General features: G+C 37.8%; 1 long non-coding RNA gene across 1 annotated transcript in view; it reads left to right on the top strand.

Annotated features, from left to right (window-relative positions):
* LOC137158341 (uncharacterized) overlaps positions 1-850 on the top strand; it is a 110,152-nt gene extending 109,302 nt beyond the window's left edge. The window contains exon 3 of the long non-coding RNA XR_010921379.1: positions 749-850. This is a non-coding gene — a long non-coding RNA (uncharacterized lncRNA). The remainder of the gene's footprint in view (positions 1-748) is intronic.
* Positions 851-25,451: the final 24,601 nt, after the last annotated feature.

The raw sequence follows: 25,451 nt of genomic DNA, 5'->3' as shown, positions 1-25,451 counted from the left end.
CCAGGTGGAGTAATTCCTCAGTCTCTCAATTCACAATATCATTTGTGATAGCTGAATGGAAATCAGACTGGATTTTTCCCCATTACACAGTGCATAAAGGATATGCTCTTGTCTTCAAATGTAGTTTAATCTCTTGAGGGGAGTGGGGGAAATTAAAAACATATCACAATATCTTGTGGATATTTTCTTCTAAATAGATCCCTCCATGCCATATATTACTTTTCTTCCAATATTTTTGCTCATTAATCCCATGGATCCTGTGGTCACAACCTTCTAGAGCTTGGCATATTATTGCCCCTGGCTGTTGTGGCAGGCAGGCAGGGTTGGTTATGTATTGTAGCATTCTAATTTGTTCATCTTTTTTTTTTTAAAAAAAAGAGAGAAAATATACAAGTGAAAGTCGTTTAATATACTCAATATAAAATGAGTCATCTTGACAGGTCAGACACTTATTTTTACTTCAGTTCAACTTTCTAGGGTGGGAGGAAAAATCTTGTAGAGGTAGGTCAAGTGGGAGATAATCAAGCTATTGTCTGAGGAGCTATTCTTCCCAGGTATGTGCTCATATCAAGAAGGGAATAGTCCTAGAGAACTCCCACCCTAGGGTCTCCATCTGGTGTGTTTCAGGGTGCAAGATGGCAAAGGCCAGAATATGCAGACTATCTCCAGTCAGGAGATGGATTTGGGGTTGAGAGCGAAAGGTAGAATAGGCCTATAAAACGCTACAAATCCTTCCCCTTTTCCCTAGCACTTGGATGTACTGGATTACCACAAATAATGTCAAGAAGCCTGCATGGAGTGGAAAGCTTCCAAAAGTTGATGTACCTGTTTTAAAAGATTTATTAGGAGGGATGACTGGCGGTTCCCTTAACTTCAGATTCAGAATCCAGGACTGCAGACTTTGGGAAGTGATCAAATGGAAACACGTCTGTAACAAATTGTTTTAATGATCAGCATAAATGTATTTTAATTTGGATTAATTGCAGCCTGGGAAAACTTTACTCCTAAATAAACTGCAGGAAAATGCAATCTATAACAAATATAGCTAAATAAATTTCAGTCTAAATAAATAGGTCATGGCTTCCTCCCCACAGAAGACGCTGTGTTTAGAAAATGTACACAGAGCCATGCATATGCTATACCTTAAGGTATTTACGTAATGACAAAAGATCACTTTTTCATTTTCAAACCATCACCAAGGGATTGCAAAGCAATCAAACTTTAACAGCCAATTAATCTCTCTAGATGATGTTTGTGTAGCACTTAACCAGTTTCAGTAAATTAGATCCCTGTGGGCTGGGCTGTTATATTGATAGAAATGTTACTGCTGGCTGGAGGCATTCATTTACTAGTTTGTAAGAACAGCAGCATTGCAGAATCATGAGCATATGGAAACAAACTCTCTGCACCTTTTCCAAAGTAATGTTGGCTGTAAAGATTAGGAGGTTCTGGGGATCACTCTGTATGGAGTTTCAGTAAACTAAATACATAGTTTGTCAATTCTGCTGGACTCAAGAAACTGCTGTTACATTCCCTGTGAGAAATGGAGGAAATCCATTGGGAGGCAGCTGTGGATGATAAAAAAAAAAAAAAAAAAAAAAAAAAAGTAATAATATTACCCAGCAGAGCCCACTTAAGACAATCTGTTAAAGGAACAGACTTGCTTAAAAAATACTGTTTGCCTGCACCCAAGTAAAATACATTTTAAAAAATCAATTTAAAATTAATATCTCATAGAAAGACCAAACCCAGTAATGAATACATTTCCAGTACATAAGCAAAATAAAATATACTAGAAAACTGGCCTATTAAAGTGGCAAATATGCTAAGTTAATTTTTCTTCCTCCTCTTCAGTGTGATGACTTCATTATAGTTTCTAAACAAAGACAATGTCTGACTGGTTGATGAGGCACCTTGCTATCAATTCATTGATTTTAATTACCACATAGACTCAATTGTACAATTAGATGGACACTTTTTGAAAAAAATAAAGAACATTATGTACTGAATGCAATGATATCTTCCTACATGCCATGCTTGAAACGATAAATGTGACTCACTCCGCTCCTATAACCAAGTGTCAAAGGACTGAACGGTAGAACTCAATAGCAGCATCTTTCCCCAGTTAAGTGAAGTCTGAGGAGGTCTTACAACAAAAGCAAAATAATTTCTGGCTGGATTCTAGTTATTTCAGCATGTGCTCTGACCAATGAAAAACTGTTAATTTTATTTTGCACAGCTGTCCTCAACATCATGAGTTTGTCCTTTGTATTGTTGGATCTCGCTTCCCCCAAATGTGTTTTCTGTGTCTTTAGAGATAAGCATTTTTGAGGCTGTGTAAAATCATCCTCCATCCAATTTCAGTTGAAAGTGACAATAGAATTTTTTTCCTGCAGCATAATAGCTGTCATAGCTGGATATATTTCTAAAGATTATACTGTAATATCTCTTTAATATCTTTACTCTGCGGTGCAGGCAGACATACAAGAGATTTTCACACTATGGTTTATAATTAAGCAACATTCAAGCAGGGGTGAGTGGTATAAAAATTCATGATGTGATGCTTCCTCTTGTTCAGATACAGGACTTCTGCAGAGTACTTTAATGGGGTGGGAAGCTTCTGAAAGAAAAACATATGACAATCACAGTCTGTACCTGAGTTGTCCATTCTGGGAGCCTGCCAGATAGGAAGGCATACAGTAGACATCTTAGCTATTCCTGTTCCTGCCACCCACAAAGAGAATAAGGTCACTTTATTTTTTTTAAAACAAAAACTGGAACAATTGGTAGCTTATGAAGATCTTCACAGCCCATTGCCAGCTATGGTGATGAGGCTACAGTTTCCTGACGTGACCAAGCACAAAATAGACAGGCCTATAGGCGGTTGTGAAAAGCTACTAGATGTCAGAACAGCCTCAGAGCAGAGGACCTGCAAACCCTCAGCATAAGTTAAAGCGGCTGCTCTAATTTATGCTAGAAGTTGAGCAGTCCCCTCAGCACAGTCCAGAATTTCAGACATGCAAAAGTGGCTTATGGCTATCCTGAGGTGCACCTCCTGAGAAGCACAGTTCAGAATTTGGCTAAAATATTCATAACTAACCTTTGAATTTGAATGCTTGAAGGTATTCACTCTGTTTTCCCTTGAGCTGTGCACTCTTGTGGTGTTTTTCCTTCTTTAAGCCCCTGAGTTCTTTCACTATGCAATGAACTAGCATTGTCGAATGCTCACTGTCTTTTACTCCCATTGCAGAAGAGGCGAAATATATTCTATTTAATAGGTCATCTTTTGACACAGTATGTATTGTCCTCCATTTAAAATGGTCATCCTTATAGTGACTGGACAGGTTAACACCTTGTTTGACATCAACATCCATAATGATTTCTTCTGATACAGGATCTCAGAAAAGATGTAGTTCACCACAGCCAAAAAGTATCCCACCAAAAAAATTGCTGGAAGAAATTTTCTCCAGAAATAAAATGTTATCACTGCCCTGGAGAATACGAGCTAGACTACACGTGGAGTTATTCTGGAATATCTATTCCACTTTAAAGTCACACACTGCCTTATTTTGGAATAACTTTCATGTACAGACAAGTCCTAAGAATGGGACTGAGAAAATAGTCAGATTTGCTGAGTGAGAAACAGAGTTTGAGATTAACTAAAACACACCGTAGGAATCATCATGTGAAGTCAGACAATACAATAGAACCCAGTTAATCCCTGAAACTGTGCTAACCTGTTTTCTCTCACCATGCAATTTCTTTTTTAATTTCTAGCCAGGGGGGTATTGCACTTTGGAATTTCACATTGAGTCAAGTTCCAGAATTCAAACTGGTATACAGATGAACCTAGATTTTCATTTTGCTTCATATTGTAATTTCACAGCTGTGCTTTTCATCTGATATTTATGTAAACCTATACGTATGAGTGTAGGTTTGTTAAGATGTTTGTGTACCCTTCAATGAACGTGCTCTGAGTTTATAATGAAACTGCGTATCAGATGAGTATTGTGTGGTCGCTAATTTTAATGCAAACATCTTAATTACTTTGCTCATCTAATGGAATAGGAGACGTAAATTATTTGGGTAAATGGATTTAGATAAGGGAGGGGTGTTCTGATGGTAAATTGTAAGGGTATTTATATAGATTTACAGATATGGGAACTGTTATACCAAATTCCTCTTCACACTACATAATTTTTAACTGAGTTACTGGTATAATCAAATTTAAACCTGTCACGCAACATGGTTAAAACTCAGTTAGTAATTGAGGCAGCTACAGTTAGTGTTTCAACTTAGCCAGTTCTCTGCATGAGAGCACATTGTCCCAGGTGCTTCTGGTGCTGTTCTCTGTGTGTCTCCCAGGATTTTGTACCCTGCAGTATGGGGTAGTGGTATAGATTTTTTTTTTTTTTTTTTTTTTAGAAGACCTGATACAAATCATGGTTAGGACATTCCATATCTCTATTTCCTCACAACCAGAGCTTATAAATAGCACTTTATTTTCTATTTCGATACACATTATATAGTGAAATCTGAGTGTTGACATGTAGGGTTGGTAGTGGGGAGATTAACTTTGTGCTAATCACTATAGGGATGGCAAAACTTTAAAATCTGAGCATTATTCAAAAGTGTATTTTGTAAAGACGTATAACACACACCGGCAATTGATCCAGCCTCTTCTGGTAAAGTTTGATGGAGAGTTGGGTGGAATGGTTTAATATAATGTGAATCCAGGCCAAGCCTTCTCCCTAGTGTTCATGTCTTGTTTCAGCCCCAACTCAAGCATTATGTGACTTCACGATCTCAGAACATCCTGATGTAAAACTGCTATGGTATATTTGAATTTTACTTAATGATTTTAAGAGCAGTTTAGTTAGTTAATTTTAATACTCTAGTGATTTTAATTCTTTACAACAGTGGCAGCTTGAAATACATAAAATGTCTAATTCTTATGAGGCTTAATTGTATAATGTTCCTAACATAGTCCTTAAAAATAGGATGTTAAGATTAATGTAATCTAAGTACAATAAAACCTTGAAGCTTCATCTACATTTAAATTATTTCAGCAATTTAGAGTAAAGTCTGCATAACTTTACGAGTCAAACAAGTGGCTGCATGCTTCAAAAAACAACACTAAGTGGACACTATCCAAGGAACTATGCCTTTCTTTAGAGTAGAAGCTAATATGAAAAATAGATACCAAAGGATTTGTGAATTACCTAATTTATTACACAGCATAAACACACAAATACAGGACTTGATAGAAGAGCAAGATCAGATTTTCATTGAGTCTGATCCCTCTCACTGAAGTCAATGGGAGGTTTTTCTTTTACTGAAGTCAGTGTCAATAGGTTTGGTCCTTTATAAAGCCAACTGAACACCCTCCCCAGCTTTGACCAAACTAAATTCCATTCAGCTGAAATTTCATGGGTGATCTTATGACAGAATAGATTGGCTTTTTCCCAGAAAGGCAAGTTGGACAAGGCATTTATGAGATAATGGTTAAAAAATGCTATCCTCTTAGGCTTCCTGGAACCTGTCTCTTTGTATCCCCAGACTCTCCCTTCTCTTTCCTCCAAGCTTGTTTTCTATGCACTGCTCCCAGGTCCTCTGCTACATTCCAGTGCAACCAGACTTACACAAAAACTGTACACATTGATGAAGCCCTGTACAATATCAGACTTGTTGGCTCACTTAGCTAGTTTCAAACCCACAAGAGTATGACATTTATTCAGACATCCAGCTATCTTGCTTATATATATTGCTATTTTCTTAGATTCTTTTTCAAGTGGATCTTTGTATAAACATTTTTACACATTTTGAAAGACATCAGATGATACACATTTCACTACTGGTCCTGAACAGTTATGTAGTGTTGCTGTCCTGGGTAAAGGTTCACTACATTCTTCTCTAGAAGTGGTTGCATCTTCACTGGTGGTTGGAGTGAACATGCAGGACTATCTCCAAATAGATTGATGCCAAGGCTGATTTAATGTCCCAGCAGTATTCCCAAATGCGTGCCAGAATCCTTTCCACTGCCTGCAGCAGTACTTTGAAGTAGGTGCAACTGCAGTGGATGCAGAAGATTAAAGGATTCTAGAGTTCATAGGCAGAGATGCAGAGCTCTCTAAAAGGAGCAAGACTCTACTGGATCTTTTAATTTTGTATTGAAAGAACTTTGTCAAGGGAAGCTTTGCTTCAGAACACATCTCTCCCTTGAGATATTGTACACTACAAAGCTGCCTATATTGCCTGCAACTAAATCCTGTAAGTACACATGGACACACATGCACAGAACTTCACAAAACTATTCAAGAAGTTTTGCACAATTCAGTTATGCAGGATTTCACCCACAAATAACATATTGTGATCTAATTCTTACAGACGAATTATGCTAGATAAATAGAAGGCAATATTATTAAAAGACCCATTTTTGTAAGCAACTTTCACATGACATGTCCTAAGTGAGAAGTATCCATCTTCTACTGGCTCATTTTGTCTTTTGAGAAATATATTTTTCTTCTAGAATCTCTCAGTTTGGAAACTAGAATCAGAATGTCAAGAGTGGCTAGTGATTTTTGCAACCCTAAGTTGAGATACTTTAAAGGGGTCTGATTTTTCAAATGGAAGGGTTTTCAGCACTTTCCAAAATGCAGGGCCCTTTAAAAATGTCTAAAGGTGAAGACCCCAAAACAGAGGCTTCCAAAATCACTGGTCACTTTTGAAAATCCTGGACAGTGCTAGCAATAGCTCTAATCTCCTTTGTTTCAAATGAAACAAGTGCTGGCTTAATTGTGGTCTGTCTGATGCACGGTAAAGCTTACTTGTTAACCATTCATGTAGAGTACAGAATAGTGAAATCCATTAATGTGTCACACTCACATAATCCTTTTAATATGTCTGATTAGCTGATTTCTTACCTCTTTTTACACTAGTATAACTCCACTGGCTTCAGTGAATTTACTTCTAACTTACACTAGTGTAAATGAGCTCAGGCCCTAAAACTTTCCATCTGTATATGCAATTATATATGGAAAAAAGACTTTCACATTATCTTTAGTTTTATTTGGTTTTTGTTTGGAAGCGGAGAGAACAGTACTGCAAAAACGTCACTTTTCTTTCTCTCACAGTTGGATAGTATCTTATGAGCCTGAACCTAATTTTGAGATGAATTAATGGCTATATTGATTTCTCTTTACTTTTATAATTATGTGCCTATTCGTAGGTAAAAGGCAACCTCTCATGCCCCCTATGGGTTTTAAATATTTGCTCTTTGGGTACTGCAAAACATTTGACTAAATCAAGCATCCCTTTGGCTTAGTCTGGGTTCTAGCCAAACCTACAATTAGCAGCCCAGATTCATGACAATTCAGTGGAGCTGGCGTGAGCTTTCTGCCAATCTCAGCTGCTTCTCTTGGGCCTAGTACACATACATTTTACATTATGTACTGTGCCCACATGCTGTTCATGGACATGCTTCCCCTGCCTCTGCACACTTCTCTAGACTCAACACTTCAAACACCCTCAGTGGGCATCTGTTACTCTCTACCGCCAGGCTTAGTGCCTTTCTTTGGTGATTAGCTTTTCAATTAAGTTTCATAAGGCTAATCTTCAGGGAGAAAAGCTCACAGACAAAGGAATGGCTCTTGCATTTGGCTGGCTAGTTTGAACAATGTAGAACCACTGCAAGGTCAAGAACTTGCTAAAACTGGAATAACTATTTTTAAATACCTTGAAAGGTCTAATGCTTAGGCTTTACTTAGAGATTACTGGTTCTATATGCCAGGCAGAAGTCACCATGAGAGCTCCAAGGATACACTAAACAGGTATGGACAATGGTATCTCTTATGGTAGGATATGGGTTTATTTATTTATTCTGTGTGCACACTTTGACAGATGTGGCCAGTTTTCACTAATGACAAATAGTGATTGTGATGGGGTGGACAGGGCCTCAGGATCCTGCCACACCCATCCCAGTTAAGGAGCAATGGAGCTAAGTCCTCCCAGTGGCCTAGAGAGACTGCACAGAAAGCAGTCAATCAGGGGGAGGCTGCAAAGGGCTAGCCAGTCAAAGAGACTGTAGGGAGCAGCCAATCAGAGCCCAGGAGGGTCATATAAAAAATTGCTGCAGAGACACAGTCAGTCAGTTCCTTGCTGGAGCCAGAGAAGTACAGATGGTGCTTCTGGCTTGCCAAAGGGAACTGCAGCACCATGGACAGCTCAGTGCTGGCAGGGACCGGAGGAGAGTGTGAGTGTTTCTGGCTAGCTGCTGGGCCTGAACACAAGAATTCTTAGCTAAGGGTGAAATCTGGGGCTGCAGGGATGGGGCCTAGGGAATCGAAAGCAGTTTTGTTAAAGGGACACAGCGGCATATGGCTGCTATTCATAGGGACCCTGAACTGAGACCTGGAGCAGTGGGTGGGCCTGCTTCCTTCACCCCTCTCCTCAATAGGCCACTGGGGAAGTGGCCTACAATTGGACAACACAAAAAAACTCCAGAAGGACCCAGAGAGGGCAAAACCATTGCCTCCAGAGAGGAAGCCCTGGTGGGTATGGCCTGAATCCAAGGCCAGGACTTTTTTGATACTGCAGATACATGCACCTGATCAGAAGGGGCACTCGTGAGAGCTGGTGCCACACCATTGGTGATGCTAATGAGACTACTGGCCTGTAGCATTGGGCTGCGTAGGTATTACATAAAATGAAAAAAAAAACCCAGTAATATACACAGTCAAATGAAAAGTTTTGCGATCTAAATGAGCAGCAGCTTTTATTATTTTTGTCATTATGCAGAGGCGACCTGTGGGCCCCCCCCCCCCCCCCCGAGTTGCTTTGTGGCTTGTTCTGAGCATGCTCAGCAACATCTGCTGAGGCTGCTGCCCTCACTCTGTCCCCCCTACTGTCAGCATGTATGGGATGTCTCTGTCATTGTCTTCTATTTCCAGTGAGGACTAATGAAGTCATTAGACTAGCATATTCAACGTTTAAAATAGCCTCATGCTTTTACCATACACTTAGGCTTTTTTAATTTATTGGCATTTTTAACATGGACCAGTACAATGGTATCAAAGAGAGAGAGACCCTAACAAGTGAACATGCACTGTGACTATTTCTACTTTTCTCTTTCACAGCTTTAGGAATACATATTCTCAATAACCCAGAGTTGCAATATAGTTTAATGATACAGCTAAAACCAATGATTGTGCCAACCTGACTTAGTACAAGACAAGTCTGTCCCCTATTTAGTTTGAGAGAAGAAAGCATACAATTATAGTATACAGTAATGGTAGTATCTCCTCTTACAACACTCTAAATACAGCTAGACTCCATGCTAGCTAATGTTAAATGTGAGAAACAATGAGATCAATAGGATTATCTTTAACATGAATCCCAGGTCCTCACTAGCACAGGCCCGTGCATCCATTATGACTAGAAAGAGTTGCACATTAAGTAAAAAAAAAAGGGAAATGGCAAACATGTTTAAACCATATTTTAATCCAGAATCAGTCATAGCATAGAACATTAAAACTTCCAACTTCATTCCAGAGTTTAGCACGAGGCATGTTAAAGTTCTCAATGCTGAAATTGTCATTCAGGCTCTACATGCAGGGCCTGGTTCAGTGCTGAGGTTCTATTGGCAGGTTCTCCAGTGGAAGATACCCCCCACTGGAACTTCCTAGTGTATACAAGATGCATGCAAACTCCCTTTGCTCCTCCCCCCACACTTTCAGCCAGTTGTTAGGACGAGAGCAGCCTGAAGATGCTTTGATTTGGCATCTCTACCAGGCAGTTTCTGCCAGGAGGCTCCCAGGAAGCTCTGGGTGGAATTTAAAGTTACTCTAAAGATTACATGGAATCTGTAGGTGGGGACTGTGTGATACAGTCACCTGCTATCTCCTCCAATGAATTGCCCTTGAATCAGATCTGCTCTCAGGGGTACAAAATGTTGCAGCTTGTTCACACACATGCTTATGGGAGTGAATCTGGGCTTTTTTCCTTGTAGCTGCTGTGCAAAGTTGTTGTTGTTCCAGAAAATGTAAGTTTTTCTGCATAGATGACCTGCAGTTTGGTGGAGAGAGAGAGTGGAGGGAAAAAAATAACTGCTACACTTTCTTGAAAATGGTCTTTAAACCAGTTAACACTCTCCTCCTGGTCTTAAGCAGCAGATTCAGTTCAGAACAAATATGTATTATCCTGCTTTCAAACAATTCAATCCAGGATCAGGTTTAAGAATACACTGTCTTCAATCCAAGAGTTCTGCAATCAGTGTTCCACTATGGCAGTCTAACCCAGTCCAACCATGGAGAGGATTTCACACAAGAAATCAGTGTACATGAGGCCTTCTTTGGGGTTTAATACTTTTCTCAGGAACCACTCCTCATTGTTTGTTGAACAGAACAACTCTTTGTTCACTAGCACCCTGGGGATTCTGATCCAGCAAACTCAGCTCCCCTTTCCTTTGTTTTTCAGCCTGTCCATACTTCAACTACAACCACCATTTAAGGGAACAGTTACATCAGCTGATTACAAGTAACATACCTTAGATGGTCTCCACATAGAAACTTTTCTGCCACTGTGATTGTTCTCGTATATCCATACCTTTCATGCTGCCTAATCATTGCACTATATGATTTTAGTTTGTAAAAGATCTATAAATATCAAAATAGTTGTCACCAAAAATATAACCCTCAATCTTTAATTGCTGTTGGAAGGAGGAGCTAGGCTATACTTTGATCTGTAGATAATAGACCTGATCTTGGTTTACACTTTCTTTTGTTACCATAGATCAAAGGACACTCAAAACTGAGATCTCCTTGGTTTTTGTATGTTTAATGCAAAGTTATTGTGGTGTCAAATCAGAGACATAGAGCCATTTCCTTCAGGCAATATGCTTCAGAACAGGTAGCTGTTATTTAGGCCTTTGTGATTATTCTGTTCTACTATGTTTACAGGTGGCCTCACAATATATAATCTATTCATGGTTTACTATTCCTCTTAAATCAGTTAGCCATACATGGTTGTCAGGAAATAAAAGTAGAGAAGAGGCTTGTATATCATGCTACATTTGATTAAATTAAACTACATCAACCTTCTCTACAGAGATTCTTAAATCCACAGGCAATGTACCACTACCTCAATGTAAGAGAGAAATAATTAGTGTACAACAAGTGCCTAGGAATCAAGACACTGTCTAGTTAATGCTGACATCAGTTAATTAACGTATGTTACTAGACATGACATAATTCACAAGAAACATATCTCTCTGCTATTAAATACTGTTGAATAGGACACAACCTTACCTGTCTAGACAGGAACAGATAAAATTTATCACACACGCATGCAACAGAAGTTCAAGATGTAATATCAACTCCATCTCTCTCTCTCTCTCTGTGTGGAGTTATACATATGTAGATATAGGTGTGTGTGTGTGTGTGTGTGTAAAATGGCAGATGTTTGCAAAATACCCTGTTAATGCAAAATTACTGTTGAGTTTCTAATGACACAGAAATGTGAAAATTCCAATTATGGTCTATAACACAAACTTGATCCTGCCACCTTGCATTATGATGGCATTTTTATTTCATGATCATACAAAAGGTTATGCATGAAAGGTGCATTTAAGAATATGGAAAAAAGGTCTGGCTCAAAATTAAATCAAGAGCACATGGATTTTATAAATTCTGTATTGAGGCTCATCATTTAAAATCATCACAAGGCCATATGCAGTTATTACCAAAAAAAACTACACATACACAACTAGAGTTATATCAATCAGTGCATTTTCTTTGCATTATATTGTTTGCTAAATAGTTTTTCATATTGTCCTGAGCTGCATGTGGTAAAAGAGGAATTAGTCTGAAACAGTAGGTCAGATGACAATAGAAAAGCATGCCGTTATTCACTATTGATGGGTTTTACCACCTGCATACCTTTTTGAATTTTCTGTTTTATTTTCTCAGTAATCTGTATTTCAGTTGGCAAACCTTGCCTTCTTTCCCCCGAAGCTGCAAACTACATAAGATTAGCTGATTGTTAGAGTACTGTAAAAGTCAAAGAAATATGGGCATGTGTTTATAAATAATCAAAACCTATATTATCGATATAAAATATTTTACTATCTATAAAAAAAAAAAAATGAAAATATCCACAGCTAGAACTCTTCCAAAGCCAGTAATGGTTAATGGCATCCAGAAAGAAATATTTTCATTCTCCTGCAGTTACTAATTCTATTGGGCTAACAAGCTGTTATGTTATGTTTACCTTCCTGAAAATTTTTTTTTAATTAATTTATTTATTTTTAAAGAAAACAAAATAGCTTTTCTTCCCCCATGTGACTGTGATTGGCAGGAGAGAATGAGAGAGACATAACATTTGAACATTGGTAAAAAGGAAGCATGGACTATGGCTAAAGCATAAGACTGGCAGGCTGGAGGTTTGAGCTCCATTTCCAGCCTAAATAGAGGTTTTGAGCAGAGCTATATTGGTGGAGTTCTGCTACTACATACATTAACCTGTATCTGTGAAAACAATCGATTGTTGCTTGTGCTGTAGCGTCTATCTTTTGTTCCAATTATTAGTAGGAACTTTTAGAAAGATAAAGACAAATGGGTTAACGTTATGTGCAAACTAGGAGCCAAATCTTCTGTGTTCATGATAACACTTTAGCTGTTCTCATGATTGCCCTCTGACCTTGTAACTAATTTGTTGCCTGTCTTTTTCACACGTGTGGTGTTTTTGTTGTTTTTGATTCATTCTTTGGCTCTTGGACTGTAAAAGGTTGAGTACCACTCCGCTAGGTGTGTGTGGCACCAATTTCATTTTTTTGACAGTTCCCTTTTGCAGGCTTAACAAGTGTTTTTCCTAGCATAGCCGTTTTGACCTGTACGGCCAGCTGCTCTCCTAGTGCAGAGCAGCTGAGGGAATCTGGTCTGCGTTCACTACACACACAAGGCAGGGATTTAATTTCACTATGTCATGAACAGCTACTTCATTAACTTCAACAAGAGATCAAGATAGCCTCTCCATTTCCATTTTTCACACAGTCTTTGTTCTTCCTTGTGTCCCTGTGAAGTCTGATATCCCCACGCTGACAATCATAGCCTAATAGTTGAAACATTTGGTTTCCTTTTCAAGCAGAATGAACTAAGGAAAGCCAGCAGAGAGGCTGGTTAATGGCATCAGCCAGCATTCCAAAATTCTCACTCACAGGTCCTTGCAATGCACCTTTCACGTTTGAGTTTAGAGAAGCATGCTACCAGCTCTTTGCTGCTACTGCTGGTCTTTCTAGTCTAACTACGATGATATCTTTCTTAACTTTCTATTAAAACACCTCCTGAAGAATAACATAAGTACATCACAAGTGATAGGCAGAAAAAGATTTTATTTGATATATGTACCTGACTGTAGGCCGAATTATTATTGCCATCTAAATGTGAAAGGCTTTTCAGATTATGACAATCTGGAGAGTATGTCAATCTTCCCTGCTTTTTGTTCCAACATGTAATGAAATATTAAGACACAAACTGTTGTAGAACTCTGGTAGTGAGTTGGAAGGGAAAGTTCTCTACAGTAAGTTAATGATATAATTAAAGATCTTGTGTCAGACAGTGTACTAACACAGTAATCTGGACACACACACACACACACAAAAAATCAGTTTGTAGATTTCTCATCAGAAATTCTTGCATAATAATGGAACCGTGAACACATATTAGAATACTTCCCAAAAGGCAGAGATCCCAAGGAGAATGTTCATATACCTAAAGAGGCCAAGTCCCAGTTCTTAATACTGCTCTTTACAACTAAATTAAGAAATAACGGGGGTGAAATCCTGGCTACACATGGGACAATGGCAAAACTCCCATTGACTTCAAGGGAGCCAAGATTTCACCTAACATGATCTTCTTTTCCTCTTGCTCATTTTTTTCTCCTCTGCCTCAAGCATTTTTTTATTTCCTGGCTCACTGTTAAGTGATTTTAGATACACTGATACAACACCAGATAGTCACTGTGTGTAGTAATGGTAAACCATATTGTTGGGAACCAAACATCTGATTCTTAAATTTTTTTGGATTCTAGTAAATTACAGTACTAATCATTTGCTACCATAATTTTTTGGGAAGGTGAGGCAGATCTCTCACACCTGACCCATCTCTCATTCTAGAGGGAAACTCGTAACTTAAAAACTAATCAAACTTAGAAAAAAAAAATATTAAGAGGAATTTGAGATACTGCACTTGCGCCAGTCAATTTTTGAGGCTTTGCTACAACGTTGTCTTACTTTTCAAAAACTTCCTCATCTCTGTTTGTTCTGTGGAAGTCCCATACAAACAAGGGAGAGGGTGAAACTGATTATACACAATGTGTTGTCAAATGCAAAGTAACATGGAAAAAATAGAGGGGGAAAAATATATTTTTTCTCTAATCCTACAGTAGAAGTAAGTGTGGGGAACAAAGCACACAACTTTCAGTGCAACTCTTTTTAAGTGGACACAGTCCCTTTTAAACATAAGTTTATAAAAATGAAATAAGTTACTGTTTGTTTCAAATACTTTAAAAATAGACGATTGAAAATGGGTGGAAAGAGCCTTGGCCTCTGGACCAGCACTGGGGACCTGTAAAGTAACAACCATATTGGAAAACTATAAACTGAGCACTAGAGTTGAACTTGTTCTCCCCTCATATGTTGGTAATAATGGGCCAGATTTTCAGAAGAGTTGAGGACCAGAACATCAAGTGTTCAGCAGCCAGAATAAAGGCCACAGTGTTGAAAGAGCTCTGCTCCATTGAGACACCTAAATAAAGGCCAGATTTTTTTAAAAATTCTCAGCTTCCAACAGCTCCTATTGTGACAACTGAGACCTAATGTGCAAATGTGGTTTGAAACACTGGACCCCACTGGTAGGTGCTGAACACACTTGAAAATCAGGGCCCGTATCTAGATTCCTAGCATAAGACAATAAGTTCCACTTCTCCTGCAGCAGAAGATTTCCCCACTTCTATATAAAATGAGCTGGTTAATTCTGAGACCAGTTTTGTGTTTTCACAGAAGTTTAATTGTTGTCAGGAGTTGGCTAAGATTGGGAGGAAGATGAATTCTGATGATATTAGAATGAGATGTTTGATATTTCTTATTTGTGGTGCATTTCAGGGGAGCACTATATTTTTTCTTCATAAAACTGGCCAATATTCAAGTTTAGTATTTGCATATGGGCCAGATTTTCAGCTAGCGTCAAGCTGGCCTCTATTTTGCATAGACACCTCTTGTACACAGATATACACCTATTTCTCAGATACAACCCACCTTTGTACACCCTGATGAGCCACTGGCCATCCAAATGGTTGTATACATGAGCAAAATGGGATGAGGGGCCATCCTCTTCGGGGGCAATCAATGTTGTGCAAAAATAGGCATGCAAAAGTGGTGGTCAGGGATGATTAGCTTCCCTAACAGTGCACAGTATGCTATAGATTGATTACACCTGAATATATTCTTGAGGCTCGGGGCACATGTCGGAGTAGCTCATTCTGTCAACTGACCTACATTTTAGTATTTATTTCCACTCCCTTACCCCAAAAGGCATGGAAATAAAATTATGAATGAGTCAGTCTGGTAAATTTGGCAGATTCAGATTGTATTAAAGAATGCAGACCTAATATTTCTTGACAAATTGTTCCATCTAACCCTATTGTAACATACAGTATCTACTGAACACCAGGCTTTGGAAACAGCATGATCTGATACAATACAGAATACAATACCTGGTGTACAATGAAATTGAAATCATTTAACATATTTGATAACTGAACTGTCCTGCCAGCACGTTGGATGCCATCTGTCCATTTATTGACAGCCTTGTCAGGAAAAAAAAAATCTTGAGAGTTGGCAGTGGCCCAGCTTGCCTTTGGTCTGCTTTCTAGCATTTCTGTAACAGATGTTATGCCACATGCCCAAAGCTGCTGTATATAAACCAATGTGTGCACAAATTGTTAATTGGGGGTGAGGGGTGTATGCTTACCTTCCAGATCTCATTTGGTATCTATTCTAGGGTGAATTATATTATAATTATGAAGTGATGGAAGTCCTGAGCCAATGCCCATTGGCATTATTGAGGGTCTTTCCATTTACTTCAATGGACTTTGGTTCAGATCTTAAATGTACCAGTTAGACAAACAAAAATAGCAATTTAAAATCAATTAATTTAATTAAAAAATTTAATTACAAATATTTTAAAATGTATGCAGAGAACTTAAAATACAAAGTGATAGACTAAATAGACTATGTGAGTTACTGTGTGTTATAGCCATTGCTTCCTCACAGCTCTTTCAAATTGTTCATACACAGAAATCTTATCAAACAAACGAACTAAAAATTATGGTGGGTCTTTCTGCAAATTATCTTTACTAGATAACATAATCCCAAAGTAGGCCAGTTCATCCTAAATCCATGTAAATCACTCTAGGTGAGATGAAGCTTCAGCAAACAGTGTTTTTCAATTCTGTGATTAAAATGTAGTGGCTTCTGCTTTGCTCCTCCCGTCTAGCTCTGTTGGTTGTCAGCGGAGTAACATGAGGGAATTATCATCATCCTGCACTAACCCCTGCTACTGCTGATAGGAAAGATTTTTTTCTTCTTTTGTTAATACAAAAGAAAAAGAAGAAGAAATAGGTCAATAAAGCAATGCAATATGTTACGTCATATATCTTTAGACAAAACATTCTACTTTTGCTTTCCATTTCAAGAGATTTACTATACAAAACTGATAACAGCGTTATCTTATAGGTGGTTTTTCAATGACATTTTTTCCATTCTATTTTATATTTCCACATGATCAACTTATGGTATACTCTTGCATAATGTCTTTGGTGAAAATTGGTTCGACCATGTATCTGTTCAGCCATAGAAGAAAGTGTCCGTTGATGCAGTGCTGATATAGTACAACAGGTGACCTGTTTTATATATTAGGCTAGGGGAACTTCTAGATCTCAGCCTTTCATTTGTCATGTTTTAGTGACTAGCTTGTAGTGTGTTCCCTTTATGTGTCTCAGAGCGGCATTACAGTATGTGTGGGTTATTTTTTCTAAGAATTATTTTAAAAAAAAATGATTGAAAATACAAAAAAAAAAAAAAAGCCAAAGGACAAAATCTTAGACAGAAACAAGAAACCAACCACTATCATGTCATTTATCTGTCAGGAAAATGCCTGTCTTGATGGCATCATCATTAAGATGCTAAAGAAGTGATATATACACACACACAATGGGAGGGGAGGTGGACCTTCAAAATCTCACCTATTTATAATTGTGAAAAGCTGGTTCATCCGTAGATGTTATCCCAGGCTAGGGAATGCTAGTAGTTCATACTGTGTATGAACACAGCTGCTACTTAGCGACAAATGTCATTATCTTTCCAGATGAGCTATTAGCAAATGTTGAAAAGATAGCTATACAGTAAAAGCGTAATGCTTATGAAATGACCTGGAAGGCTCCAAATGCCCCAATATATGGTTTATAATTCAGAATAATACAAAGATAAGCACTGCCAAGTATTTGATTATAAAAAAGAAAAATCCAAACTCTGCGTGAAAAATGAAACACGGAATTCAATTTACAGTCCCTAACAATACATGCTTTGCAAATAGGCATGCTAGAGTTTACTGAGATGTCTGACTTAACAAGGCAACAAACATTTTGTTTAAGCCTTGAAATTGCAACCATAAAAACAATGTATTTTTTATAGCCATAAAAATGTGTAAATACATTCATGATGACTAGGTGGTGATAATAATAGCAACAGAACAAAAAATTATGTTGGTGAAAAGCAGACAGATTAGACCTGGTTTAGCCATTAAAGGTACCACATTTATCTACCTTGTCTGCTATAACAACCAAAACATTGTAACTGCTAGTATAAAATCAGAATTAAAAAAAAAAAGTGGTGCTGTGACAAGCATCTGATCTCTTCGCAGTGCAAAAGTTAAACAATAAGCTCTTTAAGTGTCTGTCTTCTATATCAATATAAACCATAGAGAGATACCATAGCTATAATAATACAATTTCTCTAGTCCTTACCTTTTTAGTCAAGAGGCAGATGTGAACAGTTCTGATGCCTCACTGCTTTTGCCAGTGCTTCAGGATGCAACACTACTTTCTACTTACAGGATGTGCATTGATTTAGACATAAAGCCCCATTTTAGCAGTCTTTGCACAGGATGCAAGTAGTTTGAAAGTAGACAGAAAATATTTCATGCTCATTCACTGTAAATGAGGCTATGTAAGAGCATTAGTATTTTATCTTCTGTTTATCCTTGTACTCCTAAAGTCAGACTCTCTTTCTCTCTCCCATCCCACACCCTCTGCTCTCTTTCCATTGCTTAGCAACACTGGTGAACTCACTTAAAGCAGAGCTCTGCTCACAGCTGCAACTCCAATAACATTTGTAGGCTTGATGGCTCTAAGATGCAAAATCAACCCTTTTGCCATTTGGTTAGTTGCCTCTGTTAAATAGCATGTCTCCCACACAGCCAGAGCAGATTTTCACATTACAGTTTCAATCTAACCAAGAGTGAGGGGATAGAGAGTTTCCAAAAGAAACCTGGAATTACGGAGAGTCTTCATACAGTGCTAGCACCAGTACTGCCAGTTTGACATGGAATTGGAGCAGATAGGGAAAGAAAAGAGACATTGCTTTCTAACCACTCAGCTTTTTCATTGAAATTAGAGATGGGGGAAAGAAATGGTCTATTCCCCTGCCAAAATTTGTACACAGAAAACCAACAGGTATTGCAATATTATCTTAAACAAGCACTGTAAATTGCAAGAGACAACTGTAACTGCTTCCTACACAGTCGGTATATTTTTCAGCAGTATAGGTGCATGCTAGTACTTTCTAGAAATGTTCAGTTTACCAAGCTAGACTGTATTTGTGTCCAATCACACCTTTGGATGATGATCTGATTTATCTTCTCTATCTCCTCTTTAGCTTGTTCTTTCTCTCTGTAGTTCACAGTACCTTTAAATCTGTGGTTTGTGTTTGCTTTACTTTATGGCATAGAGGGTGTTTAAGACACTAGTGGATTTAAATAAAGACTAAAGAGATCACAGACAAAGTTTGTATTGAAATTCATGATCTCTCTCTCTCTATGTGGAGTGAGATCAGTGCAGTTCTCTGTATGCAAAAGAACAATTTGAACACTGGTGCTGGGGCACTGCAAGAATTCAACTGCTCTAAACAATACAACAACCAAACCACTAGTGTTCCAGTGAACACCTCATCTGAGTTCTGAAATAAAACCCACGAGGCTTAGCAGAAGATTCAAGCTTTTGCCAGTCAGAATCATTTCACTGAGACTTTCTGATATTTGATAATTTAATCTGTCAATATAGTTTGAGGGTGGCACTGCGCTGACCTTCCTACCCTCAGCAGAAGTGGAAACTGAGGAAACTCTGTCCTTTGGAAGGTATGGTAGGGTTGCTCAAATGTTCTCTCAACTCAAATGTGAGTGAAAAAACAAGGTGAAGCCCCTTTAGAAAAGGCAGAGTATATGAGACTTCAACAAGGAATTTTAGGCACATCTTATGGGATTGTCACAAAGTTAATTGATTCTGGGAGAAGGCTGAAGAATTTCTTAAAGATGTGCTTGAGAGTAATAATTAAAATAATCCTCAAATCCACTTGCCTCACAATTTGTCTGAGATATCTTTGGGTAGATATAAAATGAAATCCTAGGGTGTCCACTGTTAGGATTTATGTTATGAGATACTGGTGGGTAGGACCCTGTCCTTTTGATGGCAGAATGATGAAGGCTCTGGACACTTGTCTTCCTCTGGAGAAAATTCTCTATAAGATAAGAGGGTCTTGTAAAGCCTAATGAGCTAGAACTGTATAGATGTAGTGTATTTAATAGTGATTCTTCCTTTTAGAACTTATCAGTGTCCTAATGCATTCCTACTTTTTGTTTCCTATTCTTTCATAAAATGCATTCCTTTCTCTTTTTTAATGAGGGAGTATCGGGGTGGTGTTGCTGATTTATTTTGATTTTTATGTATTATTCTAAAGGCTGAATAAATAAAATAGTTAAAACAGAGAAAGGAAAACTGGAATGAGAAGGTGGGGAGTCACTAAGTGTTTGAGCTAGAACAGTTCCTTTTTGTGGTGGAAGGTTAAATGTGCCATTTTTGTTGTGGCCATCCTGAGATGTTAGTTTGGCATGAAAGACCTGATTTAGATCTCACTCTAGTCTTACGCCAGTGTAACTCCTCTGAGTTATGCCGAACCACCATCCCACTCTGTAGTCAACAAGTACCTCTGTTTTTAGACAGTCTGGGCTTTGAGGGGGCGAAAGGTGGACAATACCACTCCGATATATAAATGAAAGCATATGGAATTAATCTGTTTCTGTACAGGGCTGTCCAGTGTTCTCTCTCTGTTTTACAGAGGCTATAATGCTGTATCTAGACGACATATTATTTGCTGCTTCAAGTTTTTCTGGGAGAGTTTTCCATATTGTAGTAAACACTAGGCCATACTAAAAAGCCATCTATTTGCTATCACATGTGATGCTTAACACTGTAGACAGATATAGCAAATATACTAGGTTGCATATGGTCATAGGAGACAAGTACAAATATTTGCCCTGTGTCATTGGCTATTGAAGACTTTGGGGTTTCACAGGCTTAAGTAGGGGCAGAATTCAGACTTGTCACTTTTAACCTGAAGTACTATATTTTAAAAGGCATTTCAGTGCAGTAGATCTTGAAAGAAAATACTGGTGGCTAGACAATAGTATTGTGTTTGATCACCTGTAGCCAATGTAATTTTGAAAACCTTAGGCTGTTAAAGGAGCTTTCTGGCAAATTCATTAACTAGGATAGATTTTCACAGAACAATTAATTCATATATATTTTCCCCAGATGCTTTATGAATCTAACAAGTTTAGCTGGAGATAAATAACTAACAAATAAAACAAATAACTAAGTATCTAATATACCTTTATATATATATATATATATATATATATATATATATATATATATATATATATGTCCTTAGTTAATATTTCTGTTACTGTATTTGTCTGTAGACTGAGACTTTTTTGTTGTTGTTGCCCCTCTGAGCTGGGTTTAATCATACTTGCATTTATCTAGCCTTCCTTATGTCCATGTGATCTTGGAAACCCAGTTGGAAGCATGAAAGGTGAAGACTATACCCTCTGACTTTTTGATGAGGGGAGAACATGCATTCATTTTCTACACAATTGAATTCTACCACTCCTTCTCATTGTCACTGCATGTGCAGTCAGACTGCAAAATGTTATGTTCTGATCCTCTCACCCCTTCAAGTGAAAGCTGCTTTATCAAAAGTTAATTGAAGTCTGAGGACTCCATTGCTGCAGTGCTGTTGTCTGAAATTCAGTCTAAACAACAATGGAGGAATAAAAGGGTGTCTCTATACTGCTTTTGGCTTGTATAGAAAACAGAGCTCTCTAAATAGTGGGGTTAAACAGTCTCTTTTAAACCACAATATCTGCTAATCTCCTTGGAACATTTTGGTGTTTATAACATTTTATATACAAACATTGTAAAGTTGAAGGAATCTGTTAATTGCTTGCTTGTTTTATTTTTAAAGCTGATGCTTTAAAGCTTTAAAAATAAAAGTCACTGCCACTGTTTGTGTTTTTCCCACACTGTACCACTGAATTGTTCAACTACAAAGGATTAGGAATTGCACTGTTTTACTGAGCTGAATAAATAGTAGATTAGTTTAGCAATCTGCCTCCACAAATCAGTTGTTTCTTTGAAAATAACTAAAAAGATTTGTTTATTCCATAAGGGAATAGTATAGCTAATATTCAAGAGATAAGCTAATGCATTAGCTTCGATTTACTGTATCTCTTAGCTCTTCCAACAAAAGCTATACTGGTGATCTACCAGGAGCCTGGTTATAGCTTTAAAAGACACCAGGTCTGAATCAGTTCTGCGTTATAATGTGTCAGGAGAACAGCCAAGATTCCTGAGAAGCTTCATATTGATCAACAGGGTTAGGCTGCATTGATGATGATGACGAGCTTTTTTGTATTCCAAGCACTTTACAGACATTATCTAATTAACATGTACAACTGCCAGATAATATTCCAAGTGTCTTTCAGGTTTGATCACTACCCTTCCCAGCATTTTGCATGTGATGGGGGTGCTTTAAAGTTCTCCTGCCCTTTAGCTGAAGTCTTACCAATACTGCCAGCCTTGCAGAAACCAGTGGGCTATCTAACCACAAATACCAGAAATCATTGTTATAAATTATTATTGTTCATGTCATCTGTACTTAAGTTTGCAAATAATTTCCCTTATGACACCCTGTACTATAACAATACTTTCATAAAGTAGTTACTCACAACTTTATGAAAGTTTCACCTTTTGGCCTGAATTTTTTCATGTCCACTCTACTATTTTTAGCATGCTAGCTTGAGCCCTGCTAGCCTGAGTCTGTCTACATGTGCTGGGAGGCTCACTCCTGGTTGCAGTGTAGACATACCAGGGGGCTCATATTGTGACTGAGGACTCCAGGTACTACTGTAATACAAGTAGGTATTCTATAAATATGCAAAATCCCCTTGCTTTCACCATCATTAGTCTTTATGCTGTACAGACCAAATCTCTCTCCCTCGTCACATAAAACATTTGAATGACTCCTATTTTTGGAGACTTTTATAGGACAATTGTAAGAAAAATACTGTGCTTCATCTTCTCCTGTTTTTCTTTTTTTTTTTTTTTTTTTAATTAAAGAAGCAAAACACTGCACCTAAGACTTGAAATTCATGTACGGTAAGTAGTTCTCAGTATTTTCTCTGAAAGACTTTTTGAACTCCTTTACCTTGCGTAATGGAGATGCATATTTTTAAAATCAAGCCTATTACAGAGGCTGCACTGATATTTGGTTGGTTGTTTTTTGTAAATTAACTACTTTTTCCTTATGTAATTTTCTATGTGTTTTTATGATATCCAGGGAACATGGTGCAGCCCTCCTGTGGCTTTCTTAATACTTGCACATTCCCATAGCAGTATGAGACTGTATAGCATAGTAGGCCAAACCTCTGCAGGATTTTTCAAAGGTTACGAGTTCAAATCCTATTATTGTTTATAAATATTTTAAAACCTGAAATGTTTCCCAATGAAATAAATAGGAAAAAAATACTGAACACTTTTTTATACTGAAAACAGATATTTAATCCAAAGTATTACACATTAGGAAAAGGTTAGTTAAACAAGACAAAATTAGCACTTCATTGATTCATCCTCTCTCCTCTTTGGTTCAATAAACCCCATTTGTGTAGTGTTAAATTGGGAGCAAGGTAGAACAAATTAACTCTACTTAATAATTCAGGCCCCTATCCAGCAAAGTGCCTAAATGCCTGGTGAACTTGAATCACGAATAGCCCAGTTTATTCTCCTGCTTGAAGTTAAGTGCATACCTAAAAGCTTTGCTGACTTGGGGCCCTCAGGCATAATCCTGTGCTATTGAAATCAGTGAGAGTTTTGTCATTGATTTCAGTGGAAGCAGGATTGAGCCCTTTAAACAGGTAACACTTTCTGACATGGCTGCTGTACGAGGGTCATATTGTCTCATCAATTTTTAAGCAGCTGTCCCTATGGAAAGCAATGAGGCATTCTGCTGAAAAATTGATGGCACAATATGGGCCATAGATATTACATCTTAGAAAAAGAACAGTTCAGCTTTGTAAAACTTGGTCTTTTTTTAACACTTGAAATGTTTTTTGTTCCCATATTTAAGTATGCCATCTGAAACTGCTTCATTTCCCGTAGTTATAGAGGGTAAGTTAGCTCCACAGGAAGCTTGGTCTCCTGCAGGCACTAGAATAGCATGTGAAATTTACCATTTTAATTGTGTATGGCTTCACTGAAATCCTTATTTTCCTTTCTATGTGTCATTTAAGGAGGTAGTGCTGAACTGTTGTTGGAAGTGGGACCTCTAGCAAACAAAAAGGGGGCATGATGCTTTTTTAACAAAGAGCAGCATGCAGACTCCACATATTATAAAGCTTACGGCTATATAATTCCATTTTCTTCTGCATATTTTGTTTCATTACATTAGTGTCCACAACATGAAAGCTTTTAGTATTCGTGGCAATCATCACTCAAAACCTGACTGATGTAATGCAGTGTTCAAAATGGGTTGGATTTTAGATGGACTGATCTTTTACATTTGTTAAACAATATAAATGCACAAAGTAATGAATACAGAGCTACCAGTTTTCATATTGTCATTGTTCACCGTGAAAATGTTCTATATATTTTTGGACATTAAATTTTTAGCAGGTCTGATCTAAAGGAAAAGTATCCTTATAGACACAGTCTGCCATTACCCTAATAGACACAGGTTTTCATGACAAAATGAAGGAATTGTGCCCTCTAGGGAAAATCCTTATTTTTATTAAATTACCATATTTGGAAAATTTGGCATTTTCACAGGCAAATCTGCTTTTCTTCTGGAAAAATGACAACCTTTAATCATGCAAAATTCAAGATGAAAAGAGAATATTTTCTGCTTTTTTATAAACCTGTGAAAATTTAATTTTTCATTGCTTCAGCTGGTATTTTTTCTCAGCTCTAGCAGCAACCACCCCTATGGGTAGCTACAATTATGGAGAAATTCTAGAACATGCAGTTCATTGCTTTATTTTTTGGGGAATATTTTTTTTCCAAACCAGGGTTCCCAAACTTTTTGCCAGGACAATCCCATTTTAATGAAGTATTTCCTGCTGGGACCACAGACAGCATAGAAGACATGATTTTGAAGAGCAAAATGGCTTCCTTTGCACCATATGTGTGAGGATGGAGGATGTGAGGATGGAGGATGCCATTTTGCTCTATAAAATGGCATCTTCCACAAAGTGTGACTTTGTACGTATGGGGTGTGTGAGGTCACGCTGTATGGAGGATGTCATTTTATAGTGCAAAATGGGGTCTTAATACATCATGACTTCACACACACTGTACATATGAAGTCAGGCTGTAAAGAACAAAATGATGTTCTCCACACAGAAGGGATCACCATGATACCATCTGCTGATAGCATGACTCCATTTGGGGGTGTGATCTACAGTTTGGGAACTACTGTTCCAAATGATGAGAACTCTATTATAAGGGGCTGTATATGGCCTTTGTTCCATGATGGAACTCCTGTTCATTTCAAGAAGGTGTGGATGTAGAAAAATACCATATATATCTCTCAGGTCGACAAAACAATTTGTATCGATCAAGAACCAACGCAAAACTTCTTACCCAAAATTGAACCAAGTTCCAAATTCCCTGTTGGCCTAACTCCATTGAAGTTAATGGAATTGTGTGATGTGGTGTTGGCCCCACACTGGCCCCTAATGGGTTAATAGAGCCCTATGGTGGCTGCATAGGAGGCAGCCAATTAGAGAGAG

The sequence above is a fragment of the Emydura macquarii genome, unplaced genomic scaffold (assembly GCF_026122565.2).
Source record: "Emydura macquarii macquarii isolate MOO-44397 ecotype Brisbane River unplaced genomic scaffold, CSIRO-AGI_Emac_v2 contig_1644, whole genome shotgun sequence".
Taxonomy (NCBI): domain Eukaryota; kingdom Metazoa; phylum Chordata; order Testudines; family Chelidae; genus Emydura; species Emydura macquarii.
This window is presented reverse-complemented; position numbering and strand designations above follow the sequence as displayed.